The sequence below is a fragment of the Caretta caretta genome, chromosome 12 (assembly GCF_965140235.1).
Source record: "Caretta caretta isolate rCarCar2 chromosome 12, rCarCar1.hap1, whole genome shotgun sequence".
Lineage (NCBI taxonomy): Eukaryota > Metazoa > Chordata > Testudines > Cheloniidae > Caretta > Caretta caretta.
The window spans coordinates 17,607,391-17,621,320 of NC_134217.1; the positions used below are offsets into that span (position 1 = coordinate 17,607,391).

At 40.4% G+C, this 13,930-nt stretch overlaps 1 long non-coding RNA gene across 4 annotated transcripts in view; it reads right to left on the reverse strand.

Annotated features, from left to right (window-relative positions):
• Positions 1-13,930, reverse strand: part of LOC125620544 (uncharacterized) — a 58,861-nt gene that overhangs the window by 11,102 nt on the left and 33,829 nt on the right. Inside the window, exon 4 of one of the 4 annotated variants that reach the window (XR_007352267.2) lies at positions 7,702-11,062. The exons of the other annotated variants lie outside the window; for them this stretch is intronic. This is a non-coding gene — a long non-coding RNA (uncharacterized LOC125620544). Of the gene's footprint in view, positions 1-7,701; positions 11,063-13,930 lie in introns of those variants that run through there. 4 annotated transcript variants of the gene reach the window in all.

Sequence of the window (13,930 nt, forward strand, 5' to 3'; positions counted from 1 at the left end):
GTTTGGGAAAAAAGGACAAAACACTAAGATCTACCAATATCACAATATGTATTTTATACAAACACAAGTGCACTCTCTAACTAAAAAGTATTACTGAGATTCACTTGAAGGCTTAGGATCGAAGCATACTTTTAATTACTATAACTCCCCTTTACCAGTTTAATATTCATTTGGATTAAAGAAGAGGTTTACACAGCATTTAGTGGAGAAGTTCCTCTGTTCTTCCTACATTCAGTTGTCTAGCATGCAGGTGATTCTAATAGTTTTACACAATGTCCTAGAGAACCTGGCATTTATTTCAGTGTCCACAAACACATCACCTTCCTCACTGAACAGGCAGGGCAGGAGGTATTTGTATGATGATGTTGCTGCAGATCTTGGAGGAGGGGGGGATGCATGAGCTTTAAGGGCAACACTTTATTTCTAATAAAGTTCCTATCAGTGTTAGAAGAAAACAACTTTCTGTGATTCTTTGGATACCTATATACACAATGGGCACAGATTCCCAGGGGTGCAGATAATGAGGTCTTTCTAGATCATCAAACACACAGGGCCAAATTCTTTTCACAGTTTCAATGGAATTACATGGTGAATGACTTGGGTCCAAATTCTTACACTTGACAATACTATTTTGGATAGAAACAGGCTAGATTCTAGTGTTCTCCAGTAACACTCTATATAAGTCCATTGCAGCTCATTATCTATACCAATACAGTTAAGTATGTATTTACACCAGTGTCACTGAGAGCCAAACTTAGTCCTATGGCATTCCTCTGTTGGTACCTTTTTGCTTTAAACTTTTGCTTAGGGTTCACCTCTGATACTCTTATTTAATATCAAAATTTTTACACCTTCTTTTGGATGACTTTGGTCTTTGACTGTAAATATTCATGTTAGCATGTGTCATAGTTACTGGGTAAGCCATGCCTCAGACCCCTTTTGTCTCGTGTGCACTCCTCCCTCATCTGATAGGTCTGGCTTCCTGCACCTCACTTTGGTTGGAACTACATGGTCCAACCACACCTAGACTGGATGTATGAGCTGTAGCACCCTGTTTATCAACCTTGGTAACCTGACAGGCCTAACTGAGTTTGGCAACTGTAAGCCTTTTCCTCTGGGACCTTGTGATAGAAGCGGATTAGTGATCTCGTACTGCTTCTTCCAAACAAAGCGTTATTTATTCTTTCACCCAAAGGCACAAAGCACATAGAGCAAAGAGTTAAAAGAAACAGAGTCCTACATGCCTAACCTCACAACCCCTAATCTTTCCTTGCAAGTGTTGGTACATTCCATCTAGCCCAGTGACCTCCATCTGTCCTGCTCACAGCGTGAACACGCGCACACACTCTCTCTGTCTCCTTGCATGCCTGTCAGCTCTCACTGACCTTCCCTGGGCAGACCCCTTAGTTCATCCAACCCATCCTCCTTTTTCTGTAGGTCCCCCAGGTCCTGTAATGATTTAGCATCCTCCTTGAACCTAGGCTTGGCCTTAGTCAGAGTAAACTATTCATAGCCTGACTGCAGCCAGGTGTGGGGTATTCCCCAATACATTGCTTCCTTGTTGTTTTCTCAAAGCCTCTTATCTGTACCATTGTTCTGCCTTTCCTGGGGTTCCTTTAACAACCCTTTTGATTTAACGCTATACCGTAAAGCAGGAAAATATCACACAGATAATCTGGAGGACATATATTTATAAAATACACTATATAGAACTCCTCATTCTCCACATCATGTTGTTGGAATATTTATTCCAGAAATAAAGGAGAATTTCAACTGGCCATCTCATAATTTAACTTTCTGGCCCGGGCAGCTATTTTGCCAGAAGTCACAAGCTACTTCTGTATATCAAAAGTAGCACACAAATTAGCATGTGTAATTCATGTACATGTGTGTTTGTATAGCCAGGTTGCAAGATTTTCAAAAGAACTTATCAACTTCTCATGGATCAGGAACTGGTTAAAATACAGGAATTAAAGTGTAGGAATAAATCTTCAGTTTTCACAATGAAGAGGGAGAAACAGCAGGGTCCCCCCAAGGATCTTCAGTGGGACTAGTGCTGTTCAACATATTCATTAATGATCTGGAAAAGGGGGTGAACAGTGAGGTAACAATTTGCAGATGATACAAATTTACACAAGATAGTTATGTCCAAAGTTAATTGGAAAGAGTTTCAAAGGGATCTCACTAAACTGGGTGACTGGGCAACAAAATAGAAGATGAAATTCAGTGTTGATTAAATGCAAAATAATGCACATGGGAAAAAATAATCCCCACTATGCATACAATATGATGGGGTCTAAATTAGCTATCACCACTCAAGGAGATCTTGGAGTCATTTGTGGACAGTTCTCTGAAAACATCTGTTCAGTGTGCAGCACCAGACAAAAGCGCTAACAATGTTAGGAACCGTTAGAAAAGGGATAGATAATAAAACAGAAAATATGCTGCCACTACATAAATCCATGATATGCCCATATCTGGAATACTGCATGCCACTCTGGTCACTCCATCTCAAAAAAGCTATATTAAAATTGGAAAAGATGCAGAGAAGAACAACAAAAATTATGAGGGGTGTGGTACAGCTTCCATGTGAGGGGAGAGTAAAGAGACTGGGATTGTTCATCTTAGAAAAGAGACAACTAAGGGGAAATATGAGCGACGTCTATAAAATTGTGACTAGTGTGGAGAATGTGAATAGGGAAGTGTTATTTACCCCTTCACATAATACAAGAACTAGGCATCCGATTTAAAACAAACAAAAGGGAGTACTTTTTCACACAAGGCACAGTCAACCTATAGAACTCCTTGCAAGTGGATGTTGTGAAGGCCAAAAGTATAACAGGCTTCAAAAAAGAATATGATAAATTCATGGAGTATAGGTTCATTAATGGCTGTGAGCCAAGACGGTCAAAGACACATCCCCATGTCCACAGTATCACTAAACCTCAAAGTGCAAGAAGCTGGGACTGGATGATGGGATGGGTCACTCAAAATTGCTCTATTCTGTTCATTCCCTCTAAAATATATGGGACTGGCCCCTGTCAGAAGACAGGATCATTGGTCTAGACTGATCATTGGTCTGACCTAGTGTGGATGCTTAAGCACTTTCCTGAATTGGGGACTTTATCAGCAACATATTTCACTCAGACGGGAAATACTGAAAACTGTGAAAGGGAAAATTTATCTTTTGTAGGATTTGCTGCCATCTACAGACTTGATAAATATTTATTTTTTGGACATCTTGATAGCTAAAGTGACCTTTCATTTTTACTTTCTCCATCTGTCTGTGTTTACTTTTAGTGTTAAGGTTTTCTCCTGTCCATCTTAGACTAACAAAGCAATATTTAAATATATGCAAATTGCCCAATTTTGCTGATGTCTAAGGAACATTTTTAAGGTCACTGTTTTTGATTTATCTTACAGAGATAACAAATTTATGCACCATATATTTGATCACTACTTGTTTTTATCTACGTCTTCTCTGATAGTATTTGAATGGGTTTATTTTCTATTTTAAATAAAAGATTTATGCCTTAGCTGTCAGAGTTTGCCTTTATGTGAAAATTTAATCTTCTTTATAGAAGTCTAGATTAATTTATTAGATTAAACTGTCCCTTCTGTTTCTCAGATGGTAGAAATATACTTTTCTCTGTGGGTACAATACATTCTAAAGTTAAAATAAAGGACTGTATTAGTCTGTACAATAAAGCAATGTCAGGACGGGCAATGGAAATAGACACTGGTGTTCTTAATCTATGACAGTGAGTAATGGAAATTCCCTGACAAGTAAACATGACAAGCTAGGTAGCAGACAGTACCCTGGAAAATGTTTCATGAAAAATTTTGTATTTTCATAGCACATCCCTCCTACTGAGATTTAATAAATATGATTTTATACCATAGTATCAGTAGGCCACATTCTGATATTTGATAAACCTGAATTTGCATGGATGTGTAACAAACCAAAATCTGGCCCAGTGTTTCCAATAAGTCAGAATTTTGTTTATGGATTTTTTTTTTTTGGTCTGGTATTTCATGTGCTCCAGGGTGATGTTTCTCCAACATTGCCTAACATCAGGCTTACCCAGTCCAGAAATATCAAGGCTTCTCTTCTGATTTAAATAGGGAAGGAAAAAAAAGCCCATCCACAGGTCTAGTTGACCTGACAATTATTCACTGTCCACACAGGAATAGCAGGTTGTGTCATGAAATTCTCCAAGCACCTGTAGTATCTCAAACCGAGGCTGGGACTCAGAAGGCCTAGTATTTGCCACACTTTCCCCGGGATCTCTCTCCACCATCACAGCTTCAGACACTTCGCTCCATACCTAATTGTTTTACCCCCCGTTAGGTCCCAACTGGTGTGGGAACAACTCTAGGATAGAGTCCTACATGGAGGAGTGGATTAGGTCAAGTCACAACGGAGCCTCCACATTATACTGTGTTGCATCTGGGCTTTAACACACAGCCTCATTTTAACAATCATGCCTGACCATTCAGGCCTCATTTGCTAATACGTCAGTTTCAACCAGCCTGATATTCTACAAATGCTTCCACCTTTGTTAGTTGCTTAAAGACTTCAGAGCCTCTTATAAAGAGCCCTATCTTTTATCACAACACTTTTGAATGCTGACATGAATGCTTTCCTGAATTTGAGCCTACATGCAGGTGCAAGTGCTGTTCTGAACAGGGATACTTTTCCAAAGGGAGCCAACCCATCATCTTGATCTGCTACCCCCAGAGATTGCATTGTAGGTTCATAAAAACTGCCAGTCTGATTAAAAGCAATGAACCATCTCATCCAGTATCCGGTTTCTGATATTTTCCATTTCCATATGTGTCATAGGAAGGTACCCAAAACCCCATTGGGGAATCTAGTCTTTAAAGGTTCTTATTTCCTGGGCTTCAGCAGTACCTATGCTCAGCAGTGTAGCTGGCAGGAAATATGATGCCAAACTCCACCTTTTAAAACCACGTTTGAGGTGGACGATGTATTTGTACCAGCAGCCACACAGAACTCTAAAGAGCCCCCTGAAGGCCGCCTCCTGTACATGCACTCCCACTTCTGAATCCGTTTGACAGTCGATACTCATGAATACTGAATTTAATTCCTGAGCTCCCGGTCCTCCCTGAAGCTGAGTATTACAGCCCATTGATTATTTAATTGCTGAAGACCAACACAGCCTTAACTCATAGAAAGCTGCTTTGGTGTCTTATTTGTGTAGCCCATTTCTTTGCAAGTATGTGCTAAAGTTATTTCTGTTTCTTCATGTTTCCTAACTTAAAAAAAATAGGAAGGACAGAGCTAGGGCTAGAACCTTTCTCTGATAGATTTTCTATGATTGCTACATTACAATTAAGGGTATAATTTGCAGCAAAAGTATGCCTGTGCTATACAAGAAAACCAAAATTAAATTGAATGAGTTGCTAACAGTCAAGGTTGCACGCATTCATGCTAATATGACCATCAATTAGTGAAGCACACATCTAGAGATACAGCTGTTTTATCAGATACACACTATTGTGTTAGGAAAAATGTGTATCGTCATAACAAATACTACTTTGAGATGACCCTCTACTCAGTCAGGCTCATTAGGCAAAACGAAAACAAAAGTGACGCGAGTTAATGGTGTATATTTTAAGGGCTTCTGGAATTTATTTTAATCCACAGGTTCAGGACTAGTGTTAAATACCTTCTTATCACTGCTTCATGTACGTATACTACTGCATTTCTACAGAGGTACCAGCGAGCAATGCTTTCTAAGCACAATCACTTGAGGCCACGTTTCCAGAAACGCTCAGGTCTGACAATTAGGGTCAAGTTTTCAGAAGAGCTCAGCTTTCATTTAGGAACTTAAATGATACAGGGAAATACTCAAAGAAGTGTTGGCTTTTCCCCAGACCTTAGTTTAAAATGCTTTACTTCAAACACATGCTTAATTCCCATTAATTTTAATGGGATTGTTCATGTGCTCAACGTAAAGCATTTATTTATTATTTGTATTATCATAGCACCTAGGAACCCCAGTGGTGGACCAGGTCCCCATTGTGCTAGGCACTGTACAAACACAGAACAAAAATATGGTCCTTGCTTCAAGGAGCTTACAATCTAAATATAAGACAACAGACGGATATAGACCAATGGGGGAATACAAGGAAACAATGAGACAATATTGGCCGGTATGATAGGCTGTGATATCCGCACACCATCAGCCTAGTAATTGTGAATTTTTTTGTTGGCTTTTGCTGAAGCAAAGTTAGACAGCCCAGCTTTGCCTTTTAAGTTTCTAAAATAACATATCTGGATAGGGATTGAAAGGTTCCATCAATTTCCATTTGTTCACTAATTGATGGGAAAACTGTATTTTGACATAATCTACTGCCAAACTGTGAAGGGCCACCAACTTAGTTGTAGCAATTGGGCCTACACATTTACCTTAATTGTGAGCTCAAACTGTGAAAAGTGAGTGAAAGTTTATAAAAACGTCACAATAACCTAAAACAGTAACTCTTGATAGGAAAAGATGCTAACTGGTAACAGACTGAATTAATCCAAACAAAAAAGCCCACTGATGTAACACAGGCTCATGCCTGGTCAATGAGAGAGGTGTTTTTGGACTGGAAATTAATGAACCAAAATTTGTGTGTCAGAAATTAGGCCTAATTGTTGAACAAAATGAGTGGATGGACTATTCCAACCATCACTCTCTTCTGGGGCTTCCTATGGAAAATATGGATGGACAGAGGCAAAGTGAAGGGGAACCCTGGCTAACTGGAAGAGAAGAGAAGGGGAAGGAGCAAGCTTCATTATCATGGCTGCCACACCCACCATCTCCTAGGACCCCGACCTTTATTCGTCCTAATCCCGAGAGATGTCACGACCAGACTGGGGCAGAGAGAGGGACCCAGATGACACCTCCAGCTTCAGCTAAATCCTGAATACCACCTGGGATGTTAGACTTTGTCTCCCCTCTGACTCCCGAGTGTGTCTTTTCCTTCCCTACCTATTTCTTTTCTTTCCTAACTCTTTCCTTTTTCCTTCTGTCTAATATAAGTCTGGCTCAGACTGCATGTTTTGTAACAGTGCTATAAACCTGTGACCAGAAAGGCAGCAGGGGCGGCGAGTTATATAGGCCCGTGGTGCCTGGACTCTAGAATATTCAGGGCCTGGGGGCCCAGCTCCACCAATGTTCAGGGCTGGGTCTCTCCCCCGGCCCTGTCCGCCGCCCCCGGATTATTTAAAAGAGCCCAGGGGGCCCGGCTGCCGCCGCCACCACTGGCAGCACAGTGGGGCCAAGGCAGCTTCCTGCCCGCCCATGCTCTGCATCACTCCCGGAAGCGGCCAGCATGTCCCTGCAGCTCTGTGTGTGTGTGTACGCTGCCCCCGCCCCAAGCACTAGCTCCACAGCTCCCATTGGCCAGGAACTGCGGCCAATGGGAGCTGCGGGGGCAGTGCCTGTGGGCAGCGGCGCGTGGAGACCCCTTGCCCCCCCCCACACCAAGGAACTGCTGCCAGAGGGGTGTGTTGGTGGCTTTCGGGAGCCACCCATGGTAAGCGCCCCATCCCTCACCCTCTTGTGCCCCGCTGCCCCAGCCCAGAGCCTGCATCCTGCACACAAACTCCCTTCCTGCACCCCAACCCCTACCCCAGCCCAGAGACTGCACTCAAACCCCCTCCCAGAGCCTTAGGTGTGGGGGGGGGGCGCACGCGTTCGGGGGGTCAGGACTCAGACCCATTCTGGGCACCACCAAAAATTATACAAACCTGCTGCCTCTGAAAGACAGCTAAATGCAATGCCCTAAACAGCCCAGTACTGGTACAAATTTGGAAGGCCTTGGAGTTACTGATAAGACCGTATGTTGTGCTTGTGTTTTTTCCAACAGAGTTGCAAATGAGAGTCAACACTAAAGAAACTCTTTGCTTTTCTTTCTCCTTGTGGGTGTGTTTGTCTTGTTTTGTTTTTCTATGCAACAGGATGAGACTGTAACAACCACAACACCCCGATAACACCCCGATCCATCTCAACTAACCTCCTTTCTTCTCCTCAAAAGAACAATTACAACCCTCTTTAACACCATCTAAAAAACTGTCAGATAAGGTGGGGTTTTTCCCCCTTCTAGTCTGTCTTCAACTAAAGGGAAAAGGAACAAGACATTAAAATGAAAGCCTTACTTAAAGCATTTGAAATGTAAAGTTTTAACCTTTTTATTGAAGATACAGAAGAAGGAAAAATGGTTAATAGTGTTTGCCAGAGTAATAAGCAGGCTGAGATCTCTGTATCCTAAATCTTGTTTAAGGCTGTTTAATGTAGGACAGTGACAGGATCATGTTAACATCTCTGACTCTTTGGGCCCCTTTATTCCATCTAAATTAATATAACACCTCTGGTTATGTGGGTGACACCGAAGGATATCCATGGGTCCCAATTATCCCATGGATAACAAGATGGGATAACAATTATCCCAATTAACAAGATGCACTGCACAATAGCAAAGTTGCTCAGCACCTTCCTGCAGCAGAGCTTGACACAGGGAGAGCTTTCTCAACAAAATCACATTGTCCGTAATCGTCAGTTAAATAGGCTTCCAGGTAAAACCAAGGGCTTTGCACAAAGACTTTCTTGGGCTAAAATGGTATCAGTCTTTCCAGCACATTATGGAAGTCTGTCTTATTTAGTGCTTTTGAATTAACTGGTCTGCTGCCAACCTAGCTCTCCTTTCTATCAATTGGAGAGATTTTTTTTGTTGTGTTTTGAAATAGAGTTCCCTGCTTTAAATCCTTCCTGACTGAAAGCCAAATCCTGAGAATGTCCTCAGTAACTGTGGGAGGTGAAGATGCTCAAAACCTCTAGAGATTTGGCTTCAGGTTCTCACTCAGGAACTCTGACTCCTGATAATCCCACTCATTTCCATTCATTCAGGTGTGACAAATGGGAGTGTGCTACAAAGAATGAACTTCCTATCTACCAGTTTCAGAGTAGCAGCTGTGTTAGTCTGTATCCGCAAAAAGAAAAGGAGTACTTGTGGCAACGTAGAGACTAACCAGTGCTACAGTAGGGCTCCTTTTATGTAGCATAAGCATTTACACAACATAAGTGACCTAGAGCACAAAGAAATTCAGTTTTTCTAAAGTAAAATAATCAATTGTATGGTAGGGAACTGAATGCATGCAGTCAGGAAACATTGCTGTTAAAATTTAACCCTTTTAAAAATATATATAAAAAGAGGGAGGCAAATTGGCAGTATAATTGTACTTGAGATTTCCTGTGGCACAACAGTGGAAATGAATTGTAACGTAGAAACTGATCAATGAGCCGCCTTGTTCTAAAAAATTGAATGGAAAAATAAGGTTCTAACTGATGCATTTGGTGTCCTCCCACTTACAAAATAACTGATTAGTGAGACCTGCCCAATCAACTAGGAATTGTATATTCAGGATCAGTTGTACCTCTTAAGAATACAATGCTCTGCCTGCTTTTTTGATTGGCCCACCACAGTCATGAGAAGACAAATTGCCCACTAGTGATTCCGCTCACACAATGCTGAGCAAATGACCAATCGCTCTTATCATTTTGCAACTAACAGTTACTATTGATTCTTTTTCTCTTATTATTTACATTACCTCATTTTTCTTCTTTTCTTTGCTCTCCTATTACTTTGTTAACCACAGATTTGCCTTTCCTTGTCCCTTACAAGGGCAATGAACTTTAACAGAAAATTGTAAGTGAGTTTAGTGCTTATAAGGACTTATTAAGTGGAGGACAACAATAGCACTGTCTTGAACCAAGTATAATATAGGTTTGCATTGTTCAAACTTCCTGACATCTCTGCCAGTGTCACTTCAGTATTGCCTGGCAAGATTCCTGTTCTCATCAATAGGCTCTTCTTATATAGACTGCCAAAGCACCAAAATAATAATACATAGCATTTAGCATGGATGAAGCACATTTACAGTGCTTTACAGATGTAACTATTATACCCTAAATCCTAATTCAAATGTGAAGTGTTTTTGCAAGTATCACCTGTGATCCAAGCTATAATTTGAACTCACAGGTGACAGGGTCAGATATTATGGCAATGGTGGCTAATATGTTAGCTATAGCAATTCCTAATATCACTTTTCCATGTAAGCAGTTGCTGCCGTTGGCCAAGGGATGTCAGTAGACTGCAAATAGGAGAAGAAGCGGTCTTCACAGTCAGAGTATGTCTGCACTGCAGTTGGAGGTGTGACTGCAGCTAAAAACAGCATGTATTTAAAGTATCATCTTTAGCATGCAGGTAAAAATAGCAGTGAAGACATAGCAGGGAGGGCTATTCAAGCCCACCGAGCCTCCTGGATATGTCTTTGCCTTCCTAGCTCATGATGGGGTCTCTGCCACCACATCTTCACTGCTATTTTCAGCTATGCTAGCTACATCAAAGCTAGCCTGGCTATGCCTGTGAGCTGCAGTCACAGCTCTGATTGCAGTGTAGACATACCAACAGATAGGAAGGACAGATACCGTAGCTTACGCAATCATAGATGTGCGGGTAAGTGTTCACAAGCCAACCTCTCTTAGAATGTGGCCTATGCTACAGAAGATTTAAGAACCCCTTGACTAATAGAATATTTGAAAATCAAGCATGGTCGTTCCCAAATTCTACAAGCGGCTATTAATCTCTACAGATCTCAAACAATTAAAAAAATTAAAATCTTAAAATTGTGGGTTACAGGTAAATAGAAGTCTCTGCATATTCAAGCACTGCATAAATATTTATAAAATCAATGTAAAACCTTCCTTTTAATAATACATTTTCCCAGTAGTAGGTTGTTACTATGCAGAGGATCAGAGCTCGGACACAAAGTTAGCTTTTTCTTACTCCATGGGCCGGCGGCAGCAGCTGGGTGTGCTGCAGAAGTGATGCTTACAGCACAAGGAACAATTTGTGTCTCAACCTTTGGCTTGGTTTGCAGAATGAAGCACTATTCCAGAGGGATCTTTGTGGCTCTCCTTTTGGATGATGGAGTGTGGTAGGAGATTTGAATGACATCTGGAAGACCTATATTGTACTCTCAGGCTTCCTGGTGAGGCTAGAGGAAAATGTCTTTTCAAGAAAGCATGATGTTAAATTGTTGGAAGCTCTTTTGAACAAACCTTTTCTCCAACAAAGGTATGAGACTAAAACTTGAATGAGTTTTTGGCTCCCCTCTCTGTAATTCTTCTTGACCCCATCCCCACACCAGTGTTTAGACATTGCTGCTCTCCTTGACCTTGCTTAGCCCTTGTTATCTCTGAGTGGAGTCTCCTTTCACATGGCTACAAAGGAGCTGAGATCTATTGACTTTCTTTGGATTCTGTACAGTGATATCTCCACAGGCAATTGTATAGGTAGTTTTGGCATTATTTCTGATTCTATCAATTGGCTCAGATCCAGATGGACTTTAAGAGTTTGAGGCTGATATTGGTTTTCCCAGAAAAGTATATGACAAGAAGACTTCTTGGTTGCTAATATATCTGTTTTCTATAGATTTACATTGTAATTGGATCCGCTTGTTATTAATATAGAGCTCATTTCTCATAGAATTCTGTTGAAATTAATCAACTCCGAAACAACCAACCCATTCACAGCACAAGATATTTGTGAGTTTGCGGAAAGAAAAATCATGCAATGTTAAAAACGTACTGACAAAAGCAAGGACATACATTTCTTCATTAACTGTGTATCTTCCAATATCTGGGCATAGCAGGTGGGTAAAAATATGGCTCTTACATTCCTCAGTTGGACCCAGGTATTGGTGGGCATATATATTTTCCTTTCTCTAATTTCCTTCGTTCTTGGCTGTGGGTGAGTGGGCACATGTGTACATATGTGTCCATTTATGCTTTTTTTTTTTCTGGTAGTTTTGCTTTGTGATTTACTTCTAGAGTGGAGTAATTCTGAAAAGCCTTCTTTGTATTTGTTTCTGGGAGGAGTATAATTTGTCTGAGTCATTGATTTGTGATAAACCACCTCTTTAGAAGTTTTCCTAATCTTTGGTATGTCTGTTCTTAAGGTCACTTCCAGCTTTTTAAAGACTTGCAATTGTACATGTGTTTAATTCATGAATTTTCAGTATTGTTTCTGGCTTTGTAATATTTCTCTACTAAAAAGTCAAAGAATAAAGTAATCTATATTATACGCAAAAAGAAAAGGAGTACTTGCATCCAATGCAGTGAGCTGTAGCTCACGAAAGCTTATGCTCAAATAAATTGGTTAGTCTCTAAGGTGCCACAAGTACTCCTTTTCTTTTTGCAAATACAGGCTAACACGGCTGCTACTCTGAAACCTATATTATACGATGCCTACATTCTCCAGAAAGCTACATCCTGGTTTAATATGTTGTCATAGATAATCTCAGTTTGTTACTGATGCATCTTTTCACATAACAAAAAACAAATCAGAATATGATGTATGATATGGGGCAATAAATGAACAAAATGTCTCTTTTGAGCATTGATTCCTTGATACCTATGATAATTTGCATTATATGTTCAGCCCTTCTAGAACACCTTTAAAATACAGAACACCTTTAAAACCTACACCAGTGGAATTATAAAAGGGCCAACAACAGTTACAATCAGATTGTCTAAAAAGACTGAGCATTAGTCTTCCCACGAAAATAGATGTGCTGTGGGTCAAAAGTGGTTCCTGCGTCTGCTGTATTTCTCCAGAAGATGGTCCTCTCTCTAGCACACTGGCTAGGGTACCTAGAAGATAGGAGGCTATTCTTTCAGCTCAAGTGCTGGAGGCCTGTGCTTTTGGTGATGAAAGTCCCAGATTCAGTCCTCATTGACAGATGAGCTGTATTTAGAGTTGTTACATCTGTACTATCTTGCTTGAATGTTGGATTGGCTGTTGAAGTTGAAGTGTGGATCCTTGACTCTGTGGTATTGGAACCAGGCCATCTCCAAAGGATTTGTCTAAGGTAAAGATTTTTCTATTGTGTTACAAAATGTGATGCTTTGATGCCATCACTTAAAAATGCGCGTGCGCTCATGCTCGCGCGTGCTCTCGCTCTCTCTCTCTCATGAATTTTAAATAGAGGGCAATTTTTAAGCCCCTAATTTTCAGGATTGTTGAATACCCATTCATATGTTTAGCTTCCTGTGGAATATTTTAGCTACATTGTCAATTAAGCTAGCTAGTTTACGGGACTTGAATTCATCAGCTCACAAAGGGCAGGCTCAGAAAATGGTGTACTGTAGAGCTGTGGTCCTTCCTCTGGTTTAGTCATTAATCTAGGACACACACATAGGATCAGACCAAAATACATGCAGAAAATTAGCTACTATACTAGGGACTAGTTTTGTTAACATTCCCTTGATTTGACAGCTGGAGTAGATGAATGTCATTCCTGACCTTTTCAATGTGAGTTTCTTCACTCTCCTATTCGGACTCCTGCAGCTGCAGTATGGAAGTGAACTTTAATAATCTTTCCCAACCTCTCAAACACATTACAAACAGTTATTGTTTAAAGCAGTATAAAATTTAAGAACCTTCCATTTCACTGCTGTTTAAACTATCCAGTAAATGTTAGCAATTAAAAATGGTGGTCATTTTCTGACCGCTTTGGTAGAATAATCAGATGTTAGGTCTCCAGATTTCTTGCAATTTTTATGACAATGGAAGAGAAAGTATAGGGGCCAGACACCATAATTATTGCTGGAAGTTACTTTCCAAGTTCTCATATTAGTACCTTTTATTTAATAATATGGGGTCAAATCCTTTGTTGATGTGAGGAGTTCTATGGAAATTAATATGTCTATAAAATTTGAATTCAGAATACATATTTAAAAATTATTGGCCCAGATCTTTAGGTGCTGTAAATTGGTATTGCTTCACTGAAGTCAATGGCACCGTGTCAATTTACACCATCTGAGGATCTGGTCCTCTTCTAAATGTAAATATG